General features: G+C 46.5%; 1 protein-coding gene across 7 annotated transcripts in view; it reads right to left on the reverse strand.

Moving 5' to 3' along the window:
• Nucleotides 1-948: 948 nt before the first annotated feature.
• The window catches only part of LOC113968679, a 279,507-nt gene continuing 252,663 nt past the window's right edge, over nucleotides 949-27,792 (reverse strand). The window contains exons 2-6 of one of the 7 annotated variants that reach the window (XR_003534597.1): nucleotides 13,313-13,478; nucleotides 11,964-12,333; nucleotides 5,849-8,395; nucleotides 1,568-1,666; nucleotides 949-966 (exon numbers count right to left, since the gene is read on the reverse strand). The gene's annotated coding sequence lies outside the window, so the exon portion shown is untranslated. Of the gene's footprint in view, nucleotides 967-1,567; nucleotides 8,396-11,653; nucleotides 12,334-13,312; nucleotides 13,479-14,064; nucleotides 14,279-27,792 lie in introns of those variants that run through there. The other 6 variants (XR_003534596.1, XR_003534594.1, XR_003534593.1 and 3 more) reach the window with 6 other exon arrangements.

A 27,792-nucleotide genomic window follows, 5' to 3' on the forward strand; every position in this document is an offset into this window, starting at 1 on the left:
CAATTATTAGTTTGTTTGCCATTAGGTAGTAGAAGTGAAACTACTTTGACTTTGTTATAAATAGCCAGTGGGAGTTCTGAGAAAGGTATATTAAATACCAGAAGGAAAATGAGCAAGAAGATGTAAAATGGAGCCTGATCCTGCTAACCCTTGCTCTTCCAAGCAATCCTCTTTCTTTTCTACTTACTGTGCAGTGTAAGAACTTCAGGATTAAGTCAGATCTTGGAACCATAATTCCATTTATTTGGAGAGGCAAACATGCCTTTTGCTCAACATAAATGTTTTCATTTAAAAGGAGGTTGTCAAGTCTGAAAGCGCATTAAATTCACGTTGAGAAGAAACTTTTTGCACAGTTTCTCACAGGCCGGAGGACTGTGCAGAACCGAAGGGATGGGATGGATCTCAGCAATTCCAGCACCCAGAGCAGCCCAGAGCCGCCCTCCCCAGCCCCTGTCACCACGTGCCCCGACGAGCAAACACCCCCTGCGCTCACACGCCTGGATGCACATGACAGACGCGGATTCAGCTTTGCCAGAGACCCCTCGGGTGTCCAACACCTGCAGGAACTCCGGGACCACCGATGTCTCCCAGTGCCCAAGCACCCCAAGAACCCATCTGGCCCCCACGCAGCCCCTTCGCCACCACAGTCGCTTCTGCTCCAAGTCAGCAGTGGGGAAAAGCTCCTGGAATTCCAGTATCGCATCCCCGTCACGAGGCTGGTGGGGTGCTGACAGCTCAGCAGCACGTTACGCTTGCTTGGGATGGGAAAGAGCAGTTGGGGAAAAAAGCAGCAGACACCACAGAGAAACAGTGCCATGCACTGAAAGTTGATGTTAAGTCATCCATCACCAACCTCCACTTGAAAACAAGCGTGCCAGCAGTGGTACAAGCACACACACGTGTGTGCACACAGATGCTCACAACTGACTCATTTTATGCGGGTTTTTGTTCCTCTTGAATTATCTCCTATAGATAGGAAAGACAGAACAGAACGTGATTTACTGTTCACAACATTTTTCAACAATATTACAAAAGTTACCAACAAAAAAAAAACAGTCCCTCATAGCAACCTGTAAACCCTTTCTTTCATGTATTAACAAACAGCTAATTCTGAATTTTTACTTACAACACTCAGGTCTGAGTTTTGTTAACATTTTTGAAACCTGCATCAGAAGCTTAATCACAAACAGTCAAAGCATCCTTTTAGAGCATTCTTAACTAAATAGCATCATATGTAGTCCCTGTAAAGGACTAAAAATATTCTGCTGTGATTAGGTTTTTTGTTTTTACATTTCGTCCAGGTCAGGAGTGCTGCAAAATAGCTCAGCAGTTGCCATCCTTATAATAGTTTGGATTCAGCTAATGGATGAATATCACTGACTCATACATTCTTTTTCAAAGAAAAGTGGGTTGAGCCATTAAAGAACCAAAAAACAAGTAATTTTTACCCCCAAACTAATTAGACTTCTCTTAAAAGAGCACTAGGGTATATTTTTTCTCAGTTCAATATGAATCCGTTCCTTTTCCCCAATTTCAGTTAGTTAGGTATGAAAGTCTCAGGACTTACTCAAGGGTTTTCAGTGTCTCAAGTGTAAGAAGAGAGTCGTGTTACTCATGTTTACCTCTGTCAAACAGCAGTTGGAATATAGCCCTCCTGGGCAGAACACTGTGAACACATTAAAGCAGTAAGTGATTCCTGGGAAATTCATAAAATGTCCTTTTCTAATGACTCAAGGTATTTTTGTGGAGGCAGATTATTTACTATTTTTAGCTTTTCCCAGTGTCTAGCTTGTCTAATTGCTCCTTGTGCGAGTGCTCTGGCCCCGGGGCTATTTTTCAGCTCTAATTGCAAAGGAAAGGATTACATGGCTTTGCTTGTGCTGGAGATGGGGCTCAAACCCTCAGAAAAACCTTCCTCTGCTGATTTCATACCGACCCAGCACATTCACTCGATTTGCTGGTCTCATCTATAACTTCAAGCCTGCTGACAACATGACCACAGGTAGGTGGGTACCTGTTGTGTGCTGCCAGCTCTTGGGGGAACAAGTCAGTCTGACTAGTGCTGGAGTTTTCAATTGGGGGGTCCCTCATTTACTTATACAGTACAGCAATTACCAGAGGTGTTACCTTTGCAATTTTCTTTGAAAAGTCATGGAGAGATTCATATAAAATGTTCCTTGTTGCAATTCTAGCTGAAAATCCAGGAAAAAAAATAATGAGATCAGGATCCACGTTGGAAATGGGCACCGAGCAGACAATTTTTATTATAAAGCTATCCACTTGCCTGCTTACCTACCTAAGTTTGAGGAAGGAAAATCGAAGTGCCAAATTACTTTGACTTTGTTAAAAATGCCAAAATGCCACAATCAGAACTACCTCAACGGTACCACCTGAACTTTCAGAAGATGTGCCCAGATTTAGTTAACACTATTTTGTGGATGCATGCGAGGGCTCTTCAGGATGTTTTCATCTCACCCCACTGTGTAACTTTACCAAGCAGCAGCCTGGCAGAAGCACCTCTCATTTCCCAGCTTAAAACTTGGGCAACTCACAGCACAGCTCCTCCCAGAGAGCAGAGAGATGGATCTCCTCTAGGAAGGTGGAAATCTCAAATCTGCAATTTTGCCTTGTCTACATAAAGAGTGCTTGCAGTTTGGCCCGAGCCTGAATTTGCCATTAAAGTAGCCCTTGTCTATACAAATGTTATGAGACAGTCCAAGCACCGTCACAGCCTGGTACATCACTGTGAAAAAGCAGTCACTGTCATCTCCTGCAAGGGTACAGCAGTCCTCCAGAGCAGCATCTATCTGAAAATAATTTCATTTTCCTGTGATAATACAAACATTAGCACAAAGGCCTGGTCTATAAAAGCAATTCTGCAACACACGATATCTTCAAATCCTGGTCTGAAATGTTCCACAGGCAGTTGGAGTGTCCAAGGCTGAGATGTGAAAGCACCAATGTATCCACAGCTATGCAAATATTAGGAACTACTGATGTCTCAACACATGTAACATCTTACATTATATTTAGCAGACTCCATTTAAATTAACATGCCTATAAGCTATAAATATTTACAAGAACTTGTGAAAAAAATAGTACAGATTCAGCCAAATAATTTTTCAGCTGTTACTGATTTGAGTTTAGTCAGGGTTTTTACCTCTTGGGAGACAGAGGTTCCTGAATATTCCAGCAGTCTCTAAATCAGTAAGAACATTTGAGACACTGTCCTCCTGCATGCCCAGATACCCATGGGTTTGCTCCATGTCTCCTGCTTGCCCTGCAGCCCATGTGATGCTTTGTTTACTCACTGCACAAGCAGATACGTACAACAGCCATTCCCCGGGAGAATGACTTGTCTCTGAGTCCACGGTTTTCTTATGCTGGAGTCTGCAAACACTGGGCAGCTGATGTGTTCCCCTCCTCCCCGCTCAGCTACCCTCTGTGTTTTGGGTTCAGAGTGAAACTATCCCAGACTCAGGGACCTCGGGAGAGCAGGACTTGGGAAACACGAGGAGAGACACTGAGGGCACGAGCGTATTATCAGAAAGAATTTGAGTGCTCCCAGCAGCCCAGCAGCAAATTAGAAAGTTTTGGCTCCCGAGAATGAGTTGTGTTGTTTGTTCCTGCATACTGCAGCTGCTCGTCCCTCTCCCTCCCCAACCCCCTCCTTTGGGTGGTTTATTACACACAAGCTACTAATGAATGGGAGCCGCTGTTTTACAGTACACCACACTTACAGGACTTATCTCTAGGCCTACCACAGATTTGACTGATCAACAGCAGGGCACCACCATCATAATTCTTCCTAGAAACAGGAGGATAAAAAGGGGTTTGTTGGAGGTTGGCTGTGTCTGCAGAGAATCCTGCCTGCAGGGCCTGCTGATGCCATCGCTAGCTGCTATGGTCTTTGGCCTAATAAGGTACAGAAACAAAGATTGTTCACTTGTTCAAGAATACTAAAGTACCCAAGTGACGGAAAGTGGAGGCAGCAGGGCACACATCCAAGTGGGATTAAGGCCACAAGTGCAACGTTACAGGGCTGACTGGGTGGCAGAGGGAATATCTGCCTCTGAAAAAAAAATCCCGTTCAAACATAATTTATAACATGTCACTCACAGTCAGAGGTGGCTGTCATTAAGAGTTAAATGTTGCATTGTGTTCAACTTATTCTGATAAGAATTCTCTAAGCTGCTTATATGTTATCATAACTCACGAATAACTGGAGCGTGGGCATGGGGAGGGGGGGAGGCTGTCTGGGACAGGATGGGACCCAGGCTGGGAGGCAGAAATGCTGGAGCAGAGCTGGACTGCTGGGACCTCAGTGTAGCGTACCCACAGCCTCCAAAGACTCTGCAGTGAGTCTTAAAGCCTGCTAAGCCCATAATACTTGTCAAAGTCCAGACTCTACTTGGACATATGTACCTTCTTTTAGTTTTTAGTTTTATGCACTTGTCCCAGATAGGGAGCCGGGCAGTAACACCTAAAGGATCTAAAATGGTGCATTCAGCCTCTGTTCAGCTGGTCTGTACAGTAGGGCTGTCTGTGGAGGATGAATTCCCCATAGCTGGAAGGCTTAAGAGGTGGCATTGAAGGAGAAAAAAATGGCCAGTGTCGTAGCCAAGTAAAAAGCCCTAAGTTAATACTGCTCACTGGAAATGGGACTAGGAACCCAACAGAACAGCAGTGAAGCAGCTTCTTTGGGGACAATATTAAATGCTGCTGACTGGCTTGGCAGTTTGGAAGCAGTAGGATTGTTTTCTCTGGCTTAGGGAAACCCAGCAACAGACCCCACTGAAGTTCAAGGAGCTAATTCAGGCCCAATCCTACTAAACTTTACAGGCTTACTAGGAAAACTTTTCCCTACATTTTTTCCCTACCTCATTTTAGGTAGAGAGAGAAAAACCTGTGTGGAATAAGAAGAATTAGAGTCATAGGATCCTGTCCATTCTCACCGGTCTCTCAATATCAGCAGATAGCAATTACCCACTGTAATTCCCAGTTAGAAGTGTTTCTCTAGTGCAACTCATTCGGAAAGCAGCAGTTTGTTTACTCACTGGCTTGGGCTACCTGGATCACATTACACCTGCTGGGGCTGCAAGTAATGTGGGAGGTTCATTTTAAACTGGCACTGTTGCTTTTATAAAGCCTTTAATGTCATAGGCTCTGGCTGTGTTCGAGATCTCACCCATCAAGCCAAGTCTTAAGGGAGTTTGGGCTGAGACATCCCAGTCCCCCATTCCTCTGTCACTCAAGTCAAAGATCACAACTTTTCTGCGGTAGGTGTGGGACAAATATTTCAGTACCTGCTCTCCATGCCAAAACAGCCATCCCTCAACTTTGCACAGTCACTGATATAACCTTCTCTTGGCTTTTCCAACTGCATTTCTTAGTTACACACACCAGGGCCTTGTGGTGTATCTGACCCTGACTTCTCTGCCAGGTGCCAGAGGATGAGCTACAAATGTGAGGGTACAAGGAGTCTGGAAGGAAATATTACTCACTAATAGCCCCAGAAGAACAGTGAGCAGTCTCTGCACAGCTTTACCCTGAATGGGAACAAGATAGAGGTTACTGGAGTACCAGTGGTGGAAGGGCTTCAACAGTTTCCATGCCCCCAAACCCTGGATTGCCAGTTTGCTCTTGGTGCCTCTCTACAGCTTTCAAATTTAGTCCAGTCAAGGGAGAAGGAACTGAATGTCTTCCCTGCTTCCCTGAAGCATCATTTTGGTATGTCGTCTGTACCTGGCCTGACTAAACACCAAGGGTCTTCAATTTTCCACATTATAGAAACACTGTAGGAAGTACCCAGTTTTCTGAGTACCAAGCTGAAATACAAACATCTTACCTGCTACCACAGTGCTGTCTTCACACGTGCTTGAAAGCCAACAGGTTAATCACAGTGAGCTCTTGGTGTCCAGAGGTGGCTGCTTCATGTATGCCCATGGGATGCTGCAGGACACTGGGGCAGGGATGTGGAGGCTACAGGGGCTGCACAGTGTGTGTGCAGACACCACATAATGCCAGAGTGCATTCAAGTTTGTAGTCTCTACAACTCTAAGGAGCTGATAACTTCAAACCTCTGTCCTTGCAGAGAGCAGACACTTCACTGTAGCCACCTCTCTCCATGGTGAAACAGCGGATGGATGAGATGGGAGCTGCATCCACCCATTCCTCCCATCCAGCCACAGCAGCATCTGGAGCACACCTACATGTGGGAGGTGGACACCCAGAAATGTATCTGAGGGTGGCTGTCCCCACAGGGGGGACGTGTTTGGCCCTTGTGCAGCCTTAAAGGTGTGCATGTTCAAATACATTTGTCTGGATGCAAGTTACGGTAAACAAGCAAAAAAAAAAAAGTTAAAAATAGATGTAATTGGTGTGTGAAGACAAGTTTCACCCGGCTCTGACCCTCTGAGTAGAGGCGGGTAGCAGATTAACTATGCAGCTCAGAGACCGTAAAGGCTTGCAGAGGAACAATTAGGCTAGAATTTGCATTTCGTGAAATTGAACCTTTTATAAAACTTACAACACAGCTAATGACAAAGATTTCTTCAAATAAGTATTTCCCTCTGATCTTTGTCACGTGGGTTTGTAGCATCTTGCCAGTGTGTGAGAACCTAAAAATGCGAGAGGCAATTTTTCAGAAAAAATGAAGCTCACTGGTTTATCTTTACCATCTGTGTGGACTGTAAACAGAGAGAATAAATAAATAAATACTGAAAAATACATTTGTTTTAAATAAATGTGAACAAAGGGTTTGACACATTTGCAGTATGTAATACTGCTTTTAAAACATATTTTTAACCACCTCACACATTCAATTAAATACAGAAAACTCTCTAGGTTATATTTGCATTCTGGAAGAGCAGCTACAAAAGAAAGTGTAAGTGCAGCAAATCTTTCTGAAAATAAACTGATTTGAAGAGAGAATGAGTTCTCCCTGAAAGGCTGCAGCACCACTGACTTTGTAATATTACTTGAAAAAGCTGCAAGTATCTTATTTTTCCTCCTAAAAAAGACCCACTTTGGGAAGGACAGACTGACAGTTTGGTCTACGCTCCAAGAAACTATGAGAAAAATCACTTCTGGCAGTATATTTTCAGTTAGGTCTCTTCTTTTCTCCAATATTCAGGGAAATTTCTAATGCAGTTAATAGTCTTTACTTAAAAAAAAAAAAGGCAGCAATAAATGATGGAACAAAACTGAATCCCTTTTCCAGGCAGTGACACTGCCACTTTAATAGTTTCCCACTGTACTTGGGGTTAGCTGCCAGAGAAGCCTTGTTCAGCCTATTTGGGGCCCCCATGAAATGCTGCAAGCGTTACTGAAATGAGCACTTGTCTTTTGTTGAGCTGCATGCTAGCACCATACAGTGCTGAGCTGATAAATCCACTTTTTCTAACACAAGCATTTTTCAAACAAAACTACCATGAGACTGATGAGTAATGCCAGCTTGCCAAAAAAAAAAAAAAAAAAAGACACACACCCCTCGCAGCCGCTGCTGACACTGACAGCTGTTAAATTCACATATTCACAAAATGAGATGGGTTACATAACTGGAAATTACAAGAGCAACTCACCAGCGAGAGGAACTGCTAAGCAAGGCATCACTGGGGCTCAGGAAGGAATAGATCACACATTTCAATGTGTGCTGGCCCACTAATGACCACGACAAAGCTGAGCTCTGCCTGGAGCACACAAAGGTTACCGGGCACTCCACACCACGCATCATCAGGCTGTTTGTAGTTTGTTCGGGGTTGGGGTTTTTATTCTGCAAAGTGAGGATGCATGTGGAAAAAAAAAATATACCAGTGCTGCTATGTGTGTTACAAACACAAGGGTAGTTTAAAAGCCCAAATGTCACTTTATGCAAGGCATGACACAAAAGCCTGACTCTAAAAGGCTTATCAGCAAGTCTTCAGCAGCTAAAAGACAGCAGTGGAGAAGGTGAAGTGTTGGGTAGAGTTAGATTTGACAAAACCTAGGTGGGTTTTAATTTGCATCAAATCTTCCAGGGATATAAAAGCACTTTGCAAAGTTCTTATTATTATTCTTATTTTATGCTGAGCTCAGGAGATGGTCTGTACTCTGCTGATGCAGGGCAGGAAGGCAGTGACAGAACGTCACCCCACCACCAGATCACCTGCCTTTATTTCAGTATCTATTTCTAGATTGGCTTGAAAAACTTTGACAAAAGCATCTGATTCTGGAAGAGCCGTGGGGCAGATGATGGAGGAAAGGCATCATTAAGGGCTCCTGAGAAATGACAGGTTGTGGAGCTGGTGTAACAGTGCAGAAGGAGCAGGGAGGGAAGATGGCAATGTTTGCAGAAGCTGCCAGACCCCCACGTGTTGCTGAGATTGCCAGAAATGGGGTTCTGAAGAGGGCTGATCTGGACATAAATCAAAGCAGAAAACAATGCATGTCTGTATGAATAGCAACAAAAAAAATCCTGTAATTAAACCACCAGTAACCTCAAGCTAAATTTTTTACATCCAAAATAGTCTGTGCTTCCATTTTGTCTGCTCATGGCTGAATTCATTCTTGTTATATAGTAAGAGGTTTTGGGTTTTTTTTATAAAAAGTATTCAACCTGGTAGAAAAACAGCACATAAAAGCTTTTTTATAAGCAAGTTTATCAAACAAGAACTGAACATGAAATTACTAAACAAATGCATAAAGTTCCATGTGCTTTATCATGTTACCTGTAGTAAACTAGGTTAATGCGAAATCAAGATGCACTGACAAATCATGGGGAAAAAAGAAGAAACACAGAAATGAGTGTTTTGAGAGTGATGTCACCTAAGCCAGGGTGTAGGTACAGTCTGCTGCGTAGGAGAGCAGTGAAAGCATAAACAGAATACTAGATGTGCATTAAGCCACAAACAGAAATAGCTGTGAACAATGGCAAAGTCTGGTTGCTCTTGGAACCATAATGTAAGGAAACATCCTTATAAAAGATGAGACAATAGCGGGTCTATAAATGACAGTCCCGTAGGCAGGGAAGGATTAAGAACTTCCTATAGTTCCTTAGGTATCAACATATATTGTAACCCTTTCACAAACACTTCTGCAAGTGCTTCTCTGACTTAGTCCACCCAGAATAGGAAAAAGCATCAGAATTAGTTTGGCTTTTCTTCTGGATACCAGCCACACACACTCAAGGCAGAGAGGAAGAAGTATAAGGAGAAGGAAGCGCAGCATTTGTTCAGGACTTTTTGCCAGCACACCTGTAAGTCCAAGCACTCCCTTGCTCTCCCTGCTTCCTCCAGAACACACAGACCTTTGCCAGCCCTGATCTGGGCCATGGCAACATGCTCCTTTCTATAGCAGTGCTTCTCCATCTCTGTGAAGTGCTGGGAAACGGGGAGCTTAGACACCAGCAAACACAAACTAGGCTGAGGCTTCAGCATCCATTTATTACTTTTATTTTCTTAGTTTTATTTTGAAGTGGATTTTTTTTGTTATTGTTTTGCTTGCTTGCAGGGGTAATAAAACGCATTCATTTAACTGGGCATGCATTTAATCTGAAAACATTAACAAAATGCCTTCTAATGCCTCATGGCCCATGGGCTGAGATCTGTTCCTGTACAGCAAACATCCTCTGAGCTTTCAGGCTAGTACATTACTCTCTGATCACAGATCTTCTTGCAGACTGTAACATATTCTTCTCATAAAAATTGTTATAGAAGACTATGAAGATTACTATTTAATACAATTCCACAGACCACCCGCAGAAAACTTGCCAAGGCCTCATGGATTACCAGTGATCCATAGGATAGGGGCTGGCAACCACCACAGACTTTGGTAATTCTGACTGTTTATCTCTAGCACTGCCTTAAGCCCATTCATACACATCACTCTACTGAAACTAAACGAGCTGCTCTTCAGAAAGTATTCCAAGGAATCAAATGAAGCTGAGTGAGCACTTCACTGCGCTGATGGGGAAGAGGAAGAACAATTGTCCCACTGCAGCTACTGCTACCATCCCTGGATGTGGATGAACAGCCGAACACTGTGAAGAGATACAAAACACGCAAGTCCAGGGCCTGTTTCAAGTTATGTTTGTAGATTTGCAGATGATAATAAATTCCATAGGATCTACAAAAAGTCAACACTGAAGAATTGCAGCAAGTCCAAGCTCTTGAGGTCTCCTCGTTGTCCCCTCTGCCAACAGTTCCTCATTCCAAGACAAATGCTTTGGGGCAAACTTGGGGTAATTTTGGTTCAAAAGTTCCAGTGGAATAGTTGTATCATCTGTTTTAGAAGTGATCCTCTGTTTGTCAGGTGGAACTTGGTCACTGAATGTTGACATTACAAAGACGGTATATTTCAAAAAAATTTGTTAAAAATTCTGCAGATACTTTTTGAAATACTGAAGATTCACCTTCCAGCTATTCACAGTCCTATTTTTAAATGTTTTTTCCTTAAAAACAAGAAAATGTGCTGTTCCTTACTGAGGGCCGTAGGCTCCATCATGCCAATCTCAGTCACACAAGGCACTCCCCTGAATCAATACGCTTCCTAATGGCAATAAATTGTTTTCAACAGAGCTCTGTTAAAAACCACTGACAACAAAAAACTATGATTAGCATTCAGGGTAGAATTAAATAGTGTCACCATTGATATCTGCACATGCAGGTGTTGGTCCTAAATTGTTTTATGGCACAATTCAGACCCTATTCTTATTCGTCCTAATCTTCAAACAACCCCACTGGAGCAGATTACGCCAACCCTGTGAGAGGTAGGACCTTGGCCAACAGACATCCATGGATTTTGGGGGATCTTCTGCAGAGCGAGGTGTTAACCGCAAGTAAATGTCAGATACTCTTGCTGTTGTAACATCTGGGACTTCTCAGCAGTACAATGATATTTAGCCTATAGTGCAGATGCTCTTCCTGAACTGTTTCATAGACCCGTCTGTGCAGCCCCTCCAACCTCGGGGGAACTGCTCAAAAGGGAAGTGACTGGAAGAGGGACGTCAGAGCCAGGCCCTCTCCTGCGAGGCACAAGAAATGTTTGGGCCAGATTCTTACTGGGATAAGTTTGCACAATTTTTCTAAGACTGGGAACAAATACTGAAACAATTTTCTTCCTTCAGAGTAGTTTTAAAGTCACTTAAAGTCTGAGAACACTTTCCAACCGGGAGACTGGACTTTGCTCCTCAGTGTAGTTCCACTTACTCATATGGTGACCAGCAACTGCTCATGTGAGCAATGAGTGAGGGTTTGTAGGAGTGGGAACAAAACACAAGAGCAAATCCACTTGCTCAGAAGGGCAAGTTTTTAGATTTGATAAAAAAATCAGAGCTCTGCAACAGCTTCTCCCTCCCCCACATAGCTTGTTGCTTAAAATCCTAGAGGAAAAAATATCACATTCTCTATAAATATGATCTTAGCATGATCAATTTTTTTCCTACAAAATTACATAACCAAATTTGTGGCTTGTCTATTTGTATTGCAAACCTGTAAAGGAAAGCTCTGTGAAACTCTCACACTTTCATTCCACACTATATTATGAAGGTTACTTAATTTCCTATTTTAAAAATAAAATTACATGGATTAAGAGACTTTTGAATCTTAAAAGAATGCACATATTAGGGAAATTACTTCCTGAAATAAATAGCCCACTTTATTACGCAGTCTCTTAGTTTTTATGATATTAAGGAAAAAACCCATACTTTACAGACATCTAGTTTAACACACATCGGTCAGCTTCATTTGCAAGCTCAAAATCCAGAGGTAGATAAAATATTCATTTGTTTTGGAATATATGAAGTGTTAATTTTTCATATATTAATGCACTGAAGTACTTGATACAATGTTGTTAGGGAAGGATAAAATAGTTTCCCGAAGGGTTTACTTAAGGAATGGTTACTGCAAATAAAAAGTTTCAACTAACAAGGATTCTTAAAATAGTTTTTTAATATGCTTTTAATGACCTCTACTCCTCATACCTACCTCCTTGCTTCCCAAACTGTTTGTACTGTCCCCAATAACACTCAGTGGAAAGCTGTCGTTCCTGGCTAAATCCTTACTTAGGTTGGATGCTATGCCTCCGTTAGACAGGGTCACAAGGTCACAATCGATTTTGGAGGCCACCTGGAGAGTCCAGGCCGTGAACTGACTCAAAAAATTTATATCAGAGCTGGAATGGTCCACCTCCCAGGGCTCAGCCTGTGCTAACACCCCAACCGCAGGATGGAGCCTGCCAGGCCCAGCTCAGAGAGAGGCCAGAGTTGTTGACCCCGTTAGCTGACCTCTTCAAACTTCAGGAGAATTTTTCTGGCAGTTACCACGGTGACTGGGCACTCCAAGCTTATCCTTCTTACTGAAAAAAAAAAAATTAGGAAGAAAAAAAATGTTAAAATCTACCTCGTAGGGATATCTATCAAGAATCAAATACGTAAATGTTTTAATTGTTTGCTTCTCTCCTTGGGCTGCTCTGGCTCTAACTGGTATATCCGATATGAACATCAAGAAAGCAGTTTGGCTAAAAACATTTCAACTTCTGAAAAAATAATGCTCAGTGGATTTAACGAGTAGCATTTCTAGTATCTGCCAGTGATCGCGAATGACACACTAAGAGGTTTATTGTCAAATAATATTTATTTTTCTTTCTGTATCTTTCTCCAAATTACTGCCATTCCTTACTGAATTGAGAACAAACTGAGAAAAGGCTCAGGGAGAGGATTCTATGCTGCATTTGTCTTTTTTCCTGTTGAAAACTATCTGCTTGATGAAACATTAAGTATGCAGCAATATATTGCTTTGGTCTCTTAAGAAGAGACTGCATAACCTATTTAATGTACCATGAAATATTATTTAAGAGGAAAAAGCAAAAAAACCCAAAAGTTGTCAGACATCATTACTGTTGTTTTTTTCAGGCACTTTGAACACTAATCATTTCACACATAAAATTTAGCAGGTAAGCAAGGTCTCGTGATGCTGACAGAAAACACTTCAAACACATCAAGGGATCACAGAGCACACTGAGTAAACAAGAAAACAAAGTGCACTCTTCATTTCTAAAACAATAAGGGGAAAACTGGTGCTTCTTAATTTCATAGCAATCATGTATTATATACAAAGCTTTTATGTAAATTTTCCTCATGCTTCTATACTTGAAATAGCATCTCGCAAGAGGGAGCACTGAAGAGTACACTGCATTATAGCTGGAAAAATCCTACTTAAGGGCTCCTGATGGCAAACTGTCAATCAGTATTTCCCATTTGTTATGAAATGCTCATTTCTGGAGTACAGCTAAACAGAGGCTTAATGATTGAAACTTTAATGGCATTTTGTCTCACACATGGTTGTGACGTATCTTCTGTTGTTCGAAGGGTTAAATATGAATATTCAAATTGTTGCTCAGCCACTGCTCTGCTCCTCCTGGGCTTTTCCACTGGCAGTGCTGAGATGGCAGAGGGGACCGAGCTGCTGAGTTGCCTCTCACAGGAGGAGATCACACAGACCCTGTGGGTGAAAAAATAAAGCAAGAAATTTGGGTATGAAAAGCAAAAAAGCACATTACTGATTTTTGTCCAGATTTATTTTTTACTTCTGCTGGAAGGATGAGAAAAAGGCAGTCCAGCATATGTATGTTAACTAACATTAAAAAAAAAAAAAAGTGAATACAGACACAGTACAAGACTCTTTCTCCTTTCAAGACTCGTTCAATTGCTTTGAAATATCATATGCCTCAATGCTAAATAGATACATAGACGCATGATAATATTATTTAGCAATTTTGAATTAAACATAAAAACAATTTAAATTAAAAACACTTAAAGATTGTTTTCCTATTATTAAGGGTGTGTTAGAAAAGGGCTAAGCCTCTCATTAGGAGATGAATTTTTTCATTTGTGTTTTTGTTACAGCTATACAAGATGGTTTTATGTTTTCCCTTTTTTACTCTGCATGAAATAATGTAAATCGAAACAATCAGGTGACTGATTAACAGCCTAGTGGGGAGAAAAGATGTTTGTTGCATTTTATTTTATTTTTTGCATTCTTTTTGAACAACACTGTAGATATACGCATGTGCCTTTCAATTAGATACCATGATTTATGAAGTCATGCTCAGGGCTAGCCAGGTTGTTGACTCAGATCAGAGCTATGATGCCAGCTCATTCCCTGGTGACAAACACTGACTGTCCTTCCCGCAGCCAGGCACCCCTGGCAGCCTTATGAAAAGACCTTGTGGTTGGCAGAGCACTGAGCAGGAAATGAGGTCCTCTCCGGTTTGGGACAGAGATGACTGGAGTTACAGAAAGCTGTAAAGCAAAATCAGCATCTCCTGAGTCACAGACTTTAAGCTCTAGTGGACCCCGCAGTTCCCAGTGTGACCTGGCCCACCAGCGCTGCATCGCCAGCACACCCACCAGCCTCCCACTGATTTCCCAGGGGAGCACTCTGCAAACTGCAAGTCCATCATGAAATGAGACCAATTTCATGTGGGAGAGGAGGAGACATAGCACTGCAGCCCCCCACTACACACCGCAACCAGGTCCTGGTTCTCAGCACCCTCCTGAGGGGACACTTTTCTCCCTCATCTCCGCTAGAGAATTTTTGGCACATTTCAAGATGCTTTTCTAACAATATCACAAGGCTTTTATCTCGACCTATAGCTTGGGGATCTTTTGTGTGGCCTACCCTCTTCTAGGAATTGCACATATAAATCACTGGAAAGCAGGAAATCCTTAAGACCTAGTGGGTAGCTGTATACTATGTTTGCCTCAGCATAGACAGCTGCAGACCACAGAGCATCTTACCATGTAGGTACTACAGCAACCCAGACACCTGGACCTGAAATGGGGGAACTCAGCCCCCTGTTTCAAAGATCTCTGAGTCATAAGGGAGCTTCTGGAAAGGGGTTAGAAACTCTTACTGAATTCATGGGGTAGGACTCCCTGATGTTCTCTGTGTAAAACTTTCAGTCCGAATTCCCTCAATGCAATTGAAACAATAATATTTAGACCATTTGGGGATGAGATTATTGCTTTAATAAATTGGTTTTTTATTGGTTCATTGTGGCAAATAAGCCCCCGATTGATTTTGCTCCTAATCAGCATGGAGAATGCATTCCGCTGTAATTAAATCCCGTGTAACTGGGCACTCTGTGTTCACTTGTCTCTTCACTTGCAGTGGCATGAGATACAACACATCAAACGCTATACTCTACACGATAGGCACCCTGCCAGCCCGGGGAACGATGATGCTGGCCCGCCTTTAGTGTGCTTACAAACGAGTATAGCTGGAGCACGTATGGAGCAGCGGGCATCGCTTGGGAGACGCAGAAAGTTATTAGAGGAGGAAGATGGCCAGGGATAAGGTCTTTTCTCTCGAGGAAGGTTTGAACCCTCTCTCTGAAAAGGCTACGAGAGACGGCCCCCCTCCCCTTCCCGCAGGTCCCCGGAGCCCCCGCCGCGGCTTCTCCGCCGCCGCCCGCGGGGCTCCGGCCGGGGCGCCCGGGGCAGCCGGGTCCCCTCCGCCGGCAGGAGTGCGGCCGAGCTGCCAGGCGGGCAGTTTTGAAGAGTCGATCTTCATAATACAAATCCCCCGGCTTCGCCTCCCCGCCAGCGGCGCGAGCCACCTTTTTAATTGAATCCCGGGGATTTGGCCGCAGCCGAAAGCCCCGGTTCGGGCCCCAGCGCAGTGGGTCCCCCCTCCCGAGAGCGGGACCGTCTCTCGAGGGCTGATCTCTCGCCTCTAAAACCGAGGGAAGGGCGGGCTCCGGGGGCCTGGGTGAGCCCCCCGCCCCGGGCCCCCGGGAGACAGAGCGCGGGCTCGGCGCACCCCGGGGCTGGGGGCGGCGGGGGGGCCGAGGGGCAGCTGGCAGGGCCGCGGCTGCTCCCGCCTCTCTCCCGGGCAGCGCTTTAGGGGGGGCTCAGGCCGGATCCTGCCCATTCTATACGTTAATGCTCTTTTCTCTCCGGCTGCAGGGAAGCAGGCCAGCGGATAATTACCCCTCACTGCAATCCGCAGAGCTGGCCTAATCCGAAAGCTCAAGTGCCCGTAAGTAAAACTTCAGGAAAAGTTATTGAAACTGACAAATACAGGGTGACAAATAATCAATAAAAGCCCAGTGCCACATCCTTTATTGTTTCCAGGCACTAACAGCAAGTAATGAAACCTCGACGAGGACGGGGGAGGGAGCGGCAGGGACCGGGCCCTGGGCTGGCTCCTGGAAAGCCCCCACTGTAAGAAGCCCAGGGAAGAACCTGGCAGCATAAGGGGGACGATCCCGTCCCCCTGGGAGAGAGGAAAATGTCAACCATCCCCCTCAACACCCCTCTCTCTCCCCCAAGTCCTCCCTGCTGCCCGATGGTGGGGCCGGGGCGCTCCGGGCTGGGCGAGCCCGGGAGGTGCCTGTCCTGCCGGGAGCTGCTGCCCGGACCCGCGCGCAGGGACGTCCGAGAGCCCGGTGCCACCCGGCAGCCTCGGGCCACGCACCTATTTCGCGCACCCGCACAAAAACCCAGGCCCTGTAATCTGAGTTCTGAAATATATAACACCCCTGGACACCCAACGCGCTGCTTCTCATTACCATCTCGGCCCTGGATTTTCCACGCCGCAGTTTCTAAAGTTTCAGCAAAGGACGCTGGGCTAGATAAATCCGTGCTGTCGTTTCTCTCCCTTTCTGTCTCTCCGAATTAAGTTCTGATCTATCAGTTTAAACACTGGCCAGAAAGTTGATTCACTTTCTGTTAGGATTTCGGGTTAAACCGGGGGCTCCTCCAGTGTCTTTAAGCTTTTGAGCTGTGTAAATGAACTGCAGTGTCACATAATCGATGGGGAAAACTCAGCTGTCACAGATACGAAAGCAGCCTCCTGCCACAGCAATAACGTGATTTGGCATTTCAAAGTTTGGAAACGTGCTGTCTGCGCGTCCGGGGCTCGGGGAGGAAGAAATGAACAGAAGAACGGGGGCGAAGCTCCGGGGTGGGCGGGGGGACAGCCCCCAGCCCCGGTGGCCCACAAGCTCGGCAGCCCCAAGCCCCGGCGCCCCGCACCGCGGCACCCGCTGCCGCTCCGCTGCCGCTCCCTCCCTCCCCGACACACGCTGCGAAAGTTGTTTCCCAACTTTGGCGTTTGGGGAGGGTTGACCCAGAACAAATCTCAGTGTCTCGGTGGCCTTCCCAAAGCGGCCGTGCCCCCCCGCCCCGAGCCTGCGGGACGTGCCCATCTGGAGCACGCACCGTGAGAGCAACTGTGCCGCGTACAGCCACAGCGGCCATCAGTCACTAAAAGCCACACGCTTCAGTGGGCCGAGGATAAAACGAAGTCCTGGTGACGCCTGGTTAAACCACTGACCCTCTTGCGAGGGCTGGAGAAGGGGGGGGAGGCGACCCCCTCCCGACAAGCCCAGCTTTGGGGGGCTTCGCGCCGGGCTCTGCGGGGCGATCCCCGCAGTGCCCCTCACCCCAGAGGCGGCAGCGCTATCCCCAGGGGGATTCAGCGCAGCCTTCTCGGGGTGTCTCACAGCGAGACGAGGGACGCGGAGGGCCCCGGGCAGAGCCCCCCACCCGGCCGTGCCCCTGGGGCGACAGGGGGGCCGGCTTGCGTGGGCACGGGGTTCCCATTGAAATGTTTATTTTTATATCGGCTTGGGTGGAAAAACCAACCCGTGGGCAGGATGTACTCTAAGCCGCGGGGTAACCGCTGCCCTCAGCCCCTTGTCGCTCTGCACACCCCGATTTCCTCTCACACACGCGCAAGAAAACAACTTACACAGCATGTTCAGATGCTTTCTGGAAGGGGAGGGCTTTAGCTTCAAATTAGGAAGCTCTCTCAGATGAACGATAAATTCCCCTTTGGTCAGGCTATGGTGTTTGATCATATCTTTGTGGTTTTGTCCTCAACACAAAGGGCCCCGTAGGCTGAATCAATAAACAGGATTTCAGATAGTTTGATTTTACATAAGGAAACTGTTGCATTTGTAATATTATAAGACTCTAAAGGGAAAAATAAAACCTCTGTAGCTGAGACAAGGAGTGTGCCTAAGTGCCACTACATTTCAATCCAGATCTGGATATAATTTAAGTCTCCTTTGGCTTACAGTAATATACTCTCTAACCTTGAGGCTATCCAAAAGGGGGGGATTTAATGAGGACGAGTTTATACACTTATATAATTTAGAGGTTTTGCTGTAGCTGTAAAATGACAATTGGTACATGTGTAGTGCAAAAGAGCTGAAATCCCATCCAGGGACCAAGTTGGCTATTTCTGAAGGAGCTGTCATTTCCAGCAGGGGGGCACAATGAGAAGGCCAGGAGCGATGGAGCTCTGATCTCCACCAAGGAGAGATAACCACCTGATTAAAATGGGGCTCTTGTTCCCTCGTTACTCGATCGTCGTGTGAACTTACCTTATTTACAATTATAGGCAATGAGTGAGTCGCCCAGATTGCAATATACCTATAGCTTTGGGTTTACTCCTCTCTCTGTTATCAAGACCATCTCTTGGACGGATTTCTGGACCACTCATAACATGGGAGCACACAAACGCTCTTAAGGAGGGAAGGGATGTGTTCAGAGCCCTGTACTGCGAGCGCAGTGTGTATACCCTCCCACACACCCCTCACCTGGGAACCGAGTGGGAGGCTGGGCCCAGCAGAACCAGCCTGTCGAAATCAGGATATTTACAGCGCTCAGACACGTGTGTGCACCACCAGAAAGCAAAGGGAGCCGGTATTAAGTGAAGTATTATTTTGTGCTCCACATCTGGTATTTGCTCATTTTCCAGGTGAACTCAGGCACGGCAGCTGTTGGAGGACACCCCCCTCTCAGGTCACTCTGGAGTCCAGGTGTGGACCCATGGCATCAGACAACGATGTACATCTACGCTGAGATTTAACTTTATTCTTCATTTTAATATTAAATGGTGCAGTGTTTGCCAGATTATTATCCCACTATTGCTTGTGCATTTGTCTCTTATGTCTAGTGCCTGTCATTACACAAAGCGTTTTGAAGAGCTAATTTCAAAAGACAGAAAGTCTACACTTACTATAAAAGTCATTAAATTAGCATGACAAGCATAAAGTTCCTAGGTTATAATTTGGTTATAGATCTGAAATCTTCCCTGCTTTTTCTCTCTCTTGAAGGATGAAGGCTGAAGCGAGACACCGACTCGAAGTTAGGACAATTGAGATGTTGATTGCTTAGTGGAGAAACAGGGAAGAAATGCGGGCTTCATCACCACCTTTCTGGCAGTGCAGTGGGTGACAAGAAAGAGCTCTGTTTTTCCCTCACGTGTCCCAGCAGCCAGAGAAAGGTGTGATCAGGTGGGCTTCTACTGCAACAGGTGGGAACAAAAAAAAAATCTCGATGCAATTCTCGTCGATTAAAATGTTGCTGGAATAGCAGGACTCGCTCTTGCCTTTTATATCCCGTTAAATGCTAAGATGGGAAGATGTGTTATAAAAGCAGCCATTGGCTGTTTCCCCTAAAGCTGCAACATCCCATTCATTTTAATCGCTTCTTCATTTCGAAAGAAAGCCGGGGAGAGGAGGGGGAGAGCTGCTTCCCTCAGCTCCGTGTGCATCTGCAGTGACGGGGGACTGCAGGAAGCCCCGGTGGTGCCAGGACCGGCAGCGTGGGAGCGCCCGCTCTGCCCGGCCGGGCATCCTCTCCCTGACACGTTGCATTTCGACAACGAGAAAATTAGAGAAGGGACGAGGCATTCAAACGCTGTGCTCGCAGAAGAGGCTGCCCTGGTAGTTATTTAGTCTAAAAATCTGCTGTCAACTTTTTTTTTTTTATCAGGATCAGCAAGGTGCGTTTCTGTGGGCTGGTTCGTTTGCTTTTAACCAGGCACGCTGCGAATTGTGGAAGCTTTCCATTTACCTTTTCTTCTTTAACCGTTTTAATTATCACCACTGACCTGTTGGGCATACCTACAGTATCAATGTCCCTTTTACATCGCTGCCTTCCCTTTCTCTGCATGTTTCTGCTATTTAACACTTGCTACCTTTGCCATTAGAGTCCTAGAGTGACCCCCATGGGTATCTTTGAAAGAAAGACCCTCTGCATTCCAGCACTGTCTCCTTACCCAAGTAATAGCAAAGGGACCATTCAGACACATGGACCACACTGAAGCATTAATTAGGCTGATGAAATCCATAGAAATGTATGGATTCAGCATAATCGAGTTTCTTCTGCTGACTATAGTTAAGGAATACGTGAGCAGCTGGGAGAATAGAAAGTACTGTTAGGGTGAAGTCATGCATGTAATTGAGTATATTTAACATAACCATTTTAATGATCGGTGATTAAAAGTGCATCTACTTAAATTGTATACCTCTGCAATTTGTCCATATCAACTTTAGAGTACACACAAAGAAAAGGTCGTCATATAAATTTATAAACAAGATCCCTTCCTGGCTACACATGACTCGAGCTGGAATGATAACTCGGCAGCAGCGAGGGGGGGAAAGGCCTTTCGCGAGAAAATAGCTACGCCAGTGCGATATTAATTAATCACTAGTTTGGCCCCCTTTCTCTCTTGTGCAGTCACAGTATTAGAAGTGCATAATAAGTGAGTTTTCTTTTCATCCGTAATTATTTATAACAATTAGATCACTCGGGAAAAAAAATCCCTGGGTTTCTTTCCCATACTAAAGGAGTATCTTTTCCCTCGCCTGACAATATTGTGTGTGTGTGTACATATACACATACACATACATATACATATACATACACATGTATTTAAATACTCTGCTTGGCGCTTCCCCCCCCCCCCCCCCCGGAAACGTTGCCGGAGATCTCGCAAAGAAACGATAAATTTTTAAACTTCTGTCGCTAAACTTGTGCGTGGAGAGGTTAAGGACTAGAAATACAGACAGTGTCTGGGGGAGACGTAGTTCCTGGGCACGGCCATGTGTCCTCGCAGGAGACCCCGCAGAACGGGAAATTAGCAGTCGAAATCTGCTAGTGGGGACTAGATCCCACAAAGCCCACGCGTTGGGAAGGCTGAGTGTCTCTCTCTCCCCTATTCAATCTGCCCAGGCTGGTTGCAGCGAATAAATAGAGTCATTGTGGAGCCCATACACAAACCGACCCAACTCCCTCCCCCATCCCTTCTCGCCCTCCCCCCGTCCCTTTATGCTTAAACGCACACGAATCTGCAACCGCTTTGCACTAAGAGGAGTCCAAACTTTTCTTCCCTTTACTGTACGACGCCTGTGGGAAAGGTTTATTCACACGTATGGAATATGTATTTATATCTGAGAGACGGGGGTTCACGCTGGGTAAGGGCTAACAGGAGCCTGCCAGGGGCAGGACCCATCCTGCCCTCTCCCCGCCGAAGATAACGGTTCAAAGTAGCCAGATGCATTAAACAGCCACAAAAGGGGCGAAGGGGGGGGGGGCGAAAGATTCACTTAAGTTTCTGGTGGAAAACTTAAATCGCGCTGTCGCCCCCTCTCCCAGCATCGCTGCAAGGTGAAATCCATTTGGCCGCATCCCTTCCAAGCGGCCCGCAGCCTGGCGGGGCGGGCGGCAGCCCCGCGCCCGGGGAACTTACTCCGTGCAAGAGAATTTGCAGCCTTGAAAGCATATTTTTCTTCCAGCTATGGTGGTACTTAAATGATAATGTAGGCAATGAAACTAGGGAGATTTATATCTTTTGGAAAGTAGGACGAGCCAGATGGTAATAGCGTCATTAACAAACAAACTTAGGATCTGCAAGTGAAGCTTGAAATTGGGAAAGAGATCTGGAGAACAAAAGGAGCTGCTGTTGAGGGGGGGAAAAAAGAGTCCCTCTTCTGCCGGCCAAATCTAAGAGCACGGTCTGGAGGGGCTGCTCCTGCCCAGTGCTAGATAATAAACGATGGCTTTTTCCTCCCCTGTTGTGACTGAGAAAGGACAGAGAAAACTTTTGCAATAGGCAAATGTGGCATTTATTTATGTGTAACCCTTTGTAGTCTCAAGTGTCCCAAATGGGCCTTTAATTCAAATCCCTAGTTTGATACAGAGGATCGCTTCTCCCAAGTTTATTTTAGAGAAACAAAGCGCCGCTTGTGGAAGTTGAAGGGCCAAAAGTTCAGTAATTATTTTTTTGAATTAATAGTAACGAATAAATATTAAAGGTTAAACGTTATTTGCGGAGAGTGGAAGCATCTGCGGCATTTATTGTGTCCTCTCATTTTTGGTTTTGGTTGTCGGAATTATTTTTTTTTAAGCCCCCCCAACCGCTCACTGTTTGCTAGAAGACATCAACACAGCAGCGGATGAAGGTCCTAGGGCAGGGTCGGGATGCGGGATGTTTGGCGGGGGAGCAGGAGGGCCCCCGACCGGGCTTCTCCCCTGGATCACTCTTCGGGTTGGCTCTCTAAACACATCCCTGAGGGGTTCTCAATAGCCAGGGAAAAGGCCTTCCGCACAGATTTACCCAGCAGACAGTCCATAAACACCGGAGACCCACCAGCTCCAGGGCTTCAGCAGGACGGTTGGGCTGTTTGACTCCTAAATTTTAACCACTATGATCCCAAATGTTACAGAAATGTTTGGAGGTCTTTAAAAGATCCCTTATAGAGTAAGGTTGATGGCTATTAGATGATTAATGATTTAAAAGATGTCTGTTAACAGCCCCAAGTTGAGAGACATGGACCCACGCTCTAAAGTAAAAATCTATCGTGTTTTTTTTTAAATGTGCTGGAGATCTTTAAAAGCCCCGAGGACTTACCCTTAAGGCATTATTCAAAGAAAAAAAAACTGAGACTGGCGGTTCGTCACAGGCAATTGTAAAGGGTTTCAAAGGACCGATCAAACGAGTTGGAGAGTAATCTACATTAAAGTCCGGATGGCAGTGTTACAACATGCACCTGCAGGGTATTTGCTATCCGTGCCCCTTACAGAGCTACAAATCACCATTAAAGAAAGCTGCTTAAGCTTCCTCCGCGCTTCTAGAAAGACTTACTCTGGCTCCTTCACTTTGATATTTATACATCTTGTTATTGATAAGTGTGGGGCTGTTCAGCGCTCCCTTCCCCCTCCCGGACTGTCCCCGGGTACTTTTGCACCACCATTCCCTGCTCCCACGCCGCGCACGGCTCCAGACGAGTGTCCAGGGAGCCCGGCCCCACGAACGACACCCGTGGGCGTGGGGTTCCACCTCCCCTCCCGCGGAAATCTGCGATGTGCCGGGTCCGGGAGAAGTTTTGCCTTATTTTATTTATCCAGTTCCCCCCGGGCTCTGTCACCGGGGCGACCGGGGCAGCCCGGGCAGCATCGGCACGCGGGATGTCCCGGCGGATTTTCTCACAGTTGCGGGAGGCGCAGACATGGAAATGAGCTCATTGCGGGGGAGTGGCGGCCGCCCGGGCCGCCCCCGGCCCGCTGGGTCCCGGGGCTCCGGGAGATCGCCCGCTTTTTGAAGGCATTTTGGGGGAAGTCCCGCGGTTTCACCCATCGCTGAGCAGAGCCCAGGAGCGGGCACGGTTAACCCTTGGCTCGCCGCGGGGCTGCGGCTGTCGCTCGGGAGATCCCTGGAGACCCCCGCTCCCCATTGCGCCCCCTCTTTGCCCCGCACTCCCACGGGAAGCATCCAGCGTGCGCGGTGCTCCCCCCGTCAGGTGATGTCAGTGGGGAAAAGTAAAGTCGTAAAACAAACAAACAAGCCGGGAAAGATAGAGAAAAAAAAAAATTCAAGATTTTCCACCCACTCGAGGAGAAAAAGCTCAAAGGTCAACAGGGATTCATCAACCGCTTCCCACGGCTGCAGGCAGGGCGAGTCACTCAATCTGGATTTCTTTTTCCAGTAATTTTAGTGATCAAGTGTATTTTCAATACTTCCCTCGAGTGGATTCTTGCAAACGAACAAAAACCCCACCCGTCGCAGGTGTGAGGCTGGTGCCCCCGGGGCTTGGTGCCCGGCGACGGCCCGGCTGAGCGGGCGGGGGGCCGGGGGGCCGGACAGCCCCGAGGCACAGCCCAGGGGACCCGCATCGCTGAGACGTGGTGGCTCCTTCGCCGGGCAGCTGCGGGAGCACCCCGGGAGAGAGCAGAAAGGGGCTTCGCCGAACTGGCGGCACAAGAGGATGTAGCTGGTTTGTCAAAAATTAAATAAGTAAATAATTAAAAAAAAAAATAAACGCTACACAGTGAAGGAAGGGAAAATATCCCGAATTCGGTGTATCCACCTCATCTCTTGGCAGCCCTGGCAGCGATGGGCTGCTTACAGGGCTGGTACCCATAGTCCTGCCTATTCCCCTCCCCCCACCCCCCTTCGATGACGGGCCCTTCTGGCGCAGCAAAGCGCTCATTGCTGGGGCCGGGGGGAGCTGGGACGGGGCGGGAGCCCCGCAGCGCTGCCAGCGCCAAGAGCAGAACTTTGCCAAATCAACTCCACTCCGCGGAATTGTCCTCAGAGGGGCCAGCAGTGAGGAGGGGAGCGAGTCCCGCCACCCCGACCGGCCCATTCCAGGCAGAGCTCCTCCAGCGCAAGGGAAAAACCCGCGCAGCGCCCAAAGCGCGGGGCGCTCCTCAGGGCAACGTGCAGCTGGGACAGCGCGCCGGGAGAGCGGATGCGCTCTGGGGTGCGCGACATCCCCTGTCAGAAGTCGCTCAACTTCTCTCTTGGATCCCTGTCCCGGCAGCCGTGCTCCCCCCCGGGGAAGGCTTTCTGCTGATGTCACGGTGGAGCGGGAGGGTTTGGGTTGGTGGGGACCAAGGGGGAAGGGGCAGGAGCCCCCCAGGGCAGCGGGCGGCACAGAATGGGGCGCCGCCGGGGGGCCCATCCCACCGGCCCCCCGGGGCTGGCGAGCCCTGACACGTCTCCTGCCACAGAACGGCGTGCAAAACTCGCAGTCGCCTCCAACTGTTGCAAAACAAACCGCCAGCACGTTTACAGGGTTGGCAAGAAGGTGGCGAACAGCAGCGCCGAGAGCTCAAAGCCCCCCGGCTGCCCCCGCCGGCCCGACACCCCCCCGGGCCCGCAGCTGATGGGGCGAGCGAGGGGCGAGCGCGCCTTGGGCCAAGCGCTAATTTGGTGTGTACGCTTAAGGCGGCCATCTGAGGGCTGTATAGCAACGAGGGGAAAGGGGTGTATTCGCGACTGGAAGATTTAGGTTGTTGCTAGGATGTGAGAACAAAAAATCTTCAATAAGTCGGGGAGGGGGGAGGACGGGGCAGAGGGGGAGGAAGGGGGGTTACAAGGTTTGTCACAGGGAAAAGTGCAGACATCTGCTGGAACTTCCATATCTAAGCTGTTCATTTACAGGAGCCAACTTCTGAAATCTCCACAATTAGATCTGCATTGTTCTTTCTCAACAACACTGCCTAGAAAGAAAAGGTCTTCTCTGTCGGGGCCAATCCAACGAAGCGTTTGACGTTATTAAATAATAAAGCGATTGTGATTTACATTGTTGTTCAGAAAAAGGGCCAATTATCCACTGTTATGTTGCCATAAAGATCATATTAACTCGAATTAGTAATCAAACAATATGCTAGCGTTAAAAGTATAGAGAGGACAACGCGACTGGTCTTGTTGCATCCTCACTTTTCCTTGTAAAACCAGAAGCATAAATACACTTGAAAGAGGCGCAGAAACTTCATCCTTAACGGGAAAAAAGTGAAAGAGGTACCAGCGTTTGTGATTAATGGTCCCCTGTGTTGACCGTTTTCAATTAATTCAAAGCCATCCAAATCTTATATTGATTTTTCTGTTTACGAATTAAGTCTCCTTTCGAATATCACGGGAAATGTTCCACGGTGCTCCGCGGACCGGGACGATTTTTTTTTTTTTTTAATTGATGGAAAGTCCGAATTAGAATTTGGATTTTGGGGCGCCTTTTTTTTTTTTGTTTTTGTTTTTATTTCGATTTTGGTTTGGGATTTTTTTCCAGAGTAATGTTTTTAAAAGGATCTTGAGTTCGATCCAAAGACGAACCTCACCACCACCAAAACGCAAACCCAGCCGCATCCCTGCACTCCAGCAAATTTCCTCTGCCATAATCAAATAATTATTTTTAGTAAAGCAGTTATTAGGTTTATAACTCATTTGCCACTTAAATTTGTGCAACCAACCAAGGCGATCTAAATAGGTTTGAGTTGCCCCTTGGGTCCGGGATGTAAGCGGTAAGAAGGAGGATTAATTATGGGTGTGTGCAGCAGGAGGACACAAAGGCTGTCCGGTGGCGCGGGGAGCAGCGGCGGGTCGCAGCCCCTTGCCCGGACGGGGCCGGGCACCCCCCGGAAAAGCCCCAACTCCGCTGCGTTTATTATTAAGCTGCCACAAAGCGAAGGCTGGGGCTGGGGGAGCTCCAACTTGTTGGCAGTAAACAAGGCGCTGTCAGGTGATGATGCTCCGGCGCTTTCGAAACATCCCGAACAAAGTGTAAACGAGACGTATTTGTCATATAGGAGCATCGATATGATCTCTTCTCTCCCATGTAGACAAGGTCCGTTCTTTTGTGCGCGGAATGACAAGATCTGACCTCTGGAAACGTACTCCAAGCACCCACCGGCATCAGCCTGATAGTTCTAATGTCATTTATTGCCAACACGTTTTGTTATCAGCTGAGGGGTGGGTGGGGGTGGGACTGGGGGTTACTCGGAGCCCAGGTTAGCTGTCAGCTTCTCCCATTTAGCAGTACCCAGGCAAGAATGGCTTTGCCAAACTGTTCCAGGAGCTGATGCTATTTGTTACTACGATTAGGGGGAAAAAAAGAACATTCACACTAACATGGGTTTCTATAAGCAAACGCCGAGCAATTTTCCTCAGCGCAATGCATCAGCAAGTATATCCAAAAGGGCTTAATCTACTTCTTGCAGGTTAGGTGCAAGAGGAATCAGCGAGGACTGCTCCGGGATGCCATGAAAATCCCGGCTCATTGGCTTGGCCGCGATAGGACGAGGCACATCAAATGCGAGGCGGAGAGGGACAGAATCAATCATCCCCCTTGGCTGAGGAGTGAGCCCTCGCTCTGGAAATAATTTCGAATAAAACTTGTGTAACCAACTGTAACCATCTAGCTTCCTCTGAGCAGATCGTTGAGAGGGGAAAAAAGTTAAAAAAAAAAAAAAGGTGACGGAAATAAGACAGGAAAAAACAATCTGGACCGAATAATTAGGAGCGTAAAGTTTTTATCCGTGTATAAGGATAATATATTGAGCCAAAAAGGAGACAGGTTATCTCAAAACAGGATTAATATGTGCTCGTATGCAGGATTAGACTATCTCATCCATTTAAAAACAGTGTCTCTCCTCCTCCCCACAACACTTTATTATATATTAAAAAAAAAAAAAAAAAAAGAGGGAAAAAACTTTCCCCTTTAGAAGCACTTGGAAAATGCGTTTTTTAATCGAGACCCTTTTTTTTTCTTGCAATCAAATGCAACTGATGGCCCTGAATAAGCTGCCTTGTGAGGAAACGGGCCATTTTTTAAAACCTGTGATCAAAACAGACCTGTCTTCAGCGAGAGCACAGCAGATTTAAATGTTGGTCAAAAGGAGTCACAACTGTTCATTAAAAGCAAACCCTAACTAGTGCTAATGTATAGCCATTTTGTGAGCTCAGGACTGTGGAAAGAGGCGAAAAAAGTCTGAGAGTGTGAGCTGATGCCGTGCTGGCTGGCAGTGTGTGGTCTATTGTAGGGAATGTGCTTTTTCCACTGAACAGAGAGCCCCCCTCTTTTATTCCCCAGCTCTACTGCACCTGCACTGGATCAGGGAGCTACTGCCATTCACCACATCAACAGAGAAGACATCTCTGACAGCACTCAATTCATTACATTTCTTCCTGCTTTTCAAACCAACACAAAAAAAAAAAAAAAAAAAAAAAAAAAAAA

The sequence above is a fragment of the Neopelma chrysocephalum genome, unplaced genomic scaffold (assembly GCF_003984885.1).
Source record: "Neopelma chrysocephalum unplaced genomic scaffold, ASM398488v2 Primary Assembly neopelma1_69, whole genome shotgun sequence".
Classification (NCBI taxonomy): Eukaryota; Metazoa; Chordata; class Aves; order Passeriformes; family Pipridae; genus Neopelma; species Neopelma chrysocephalum.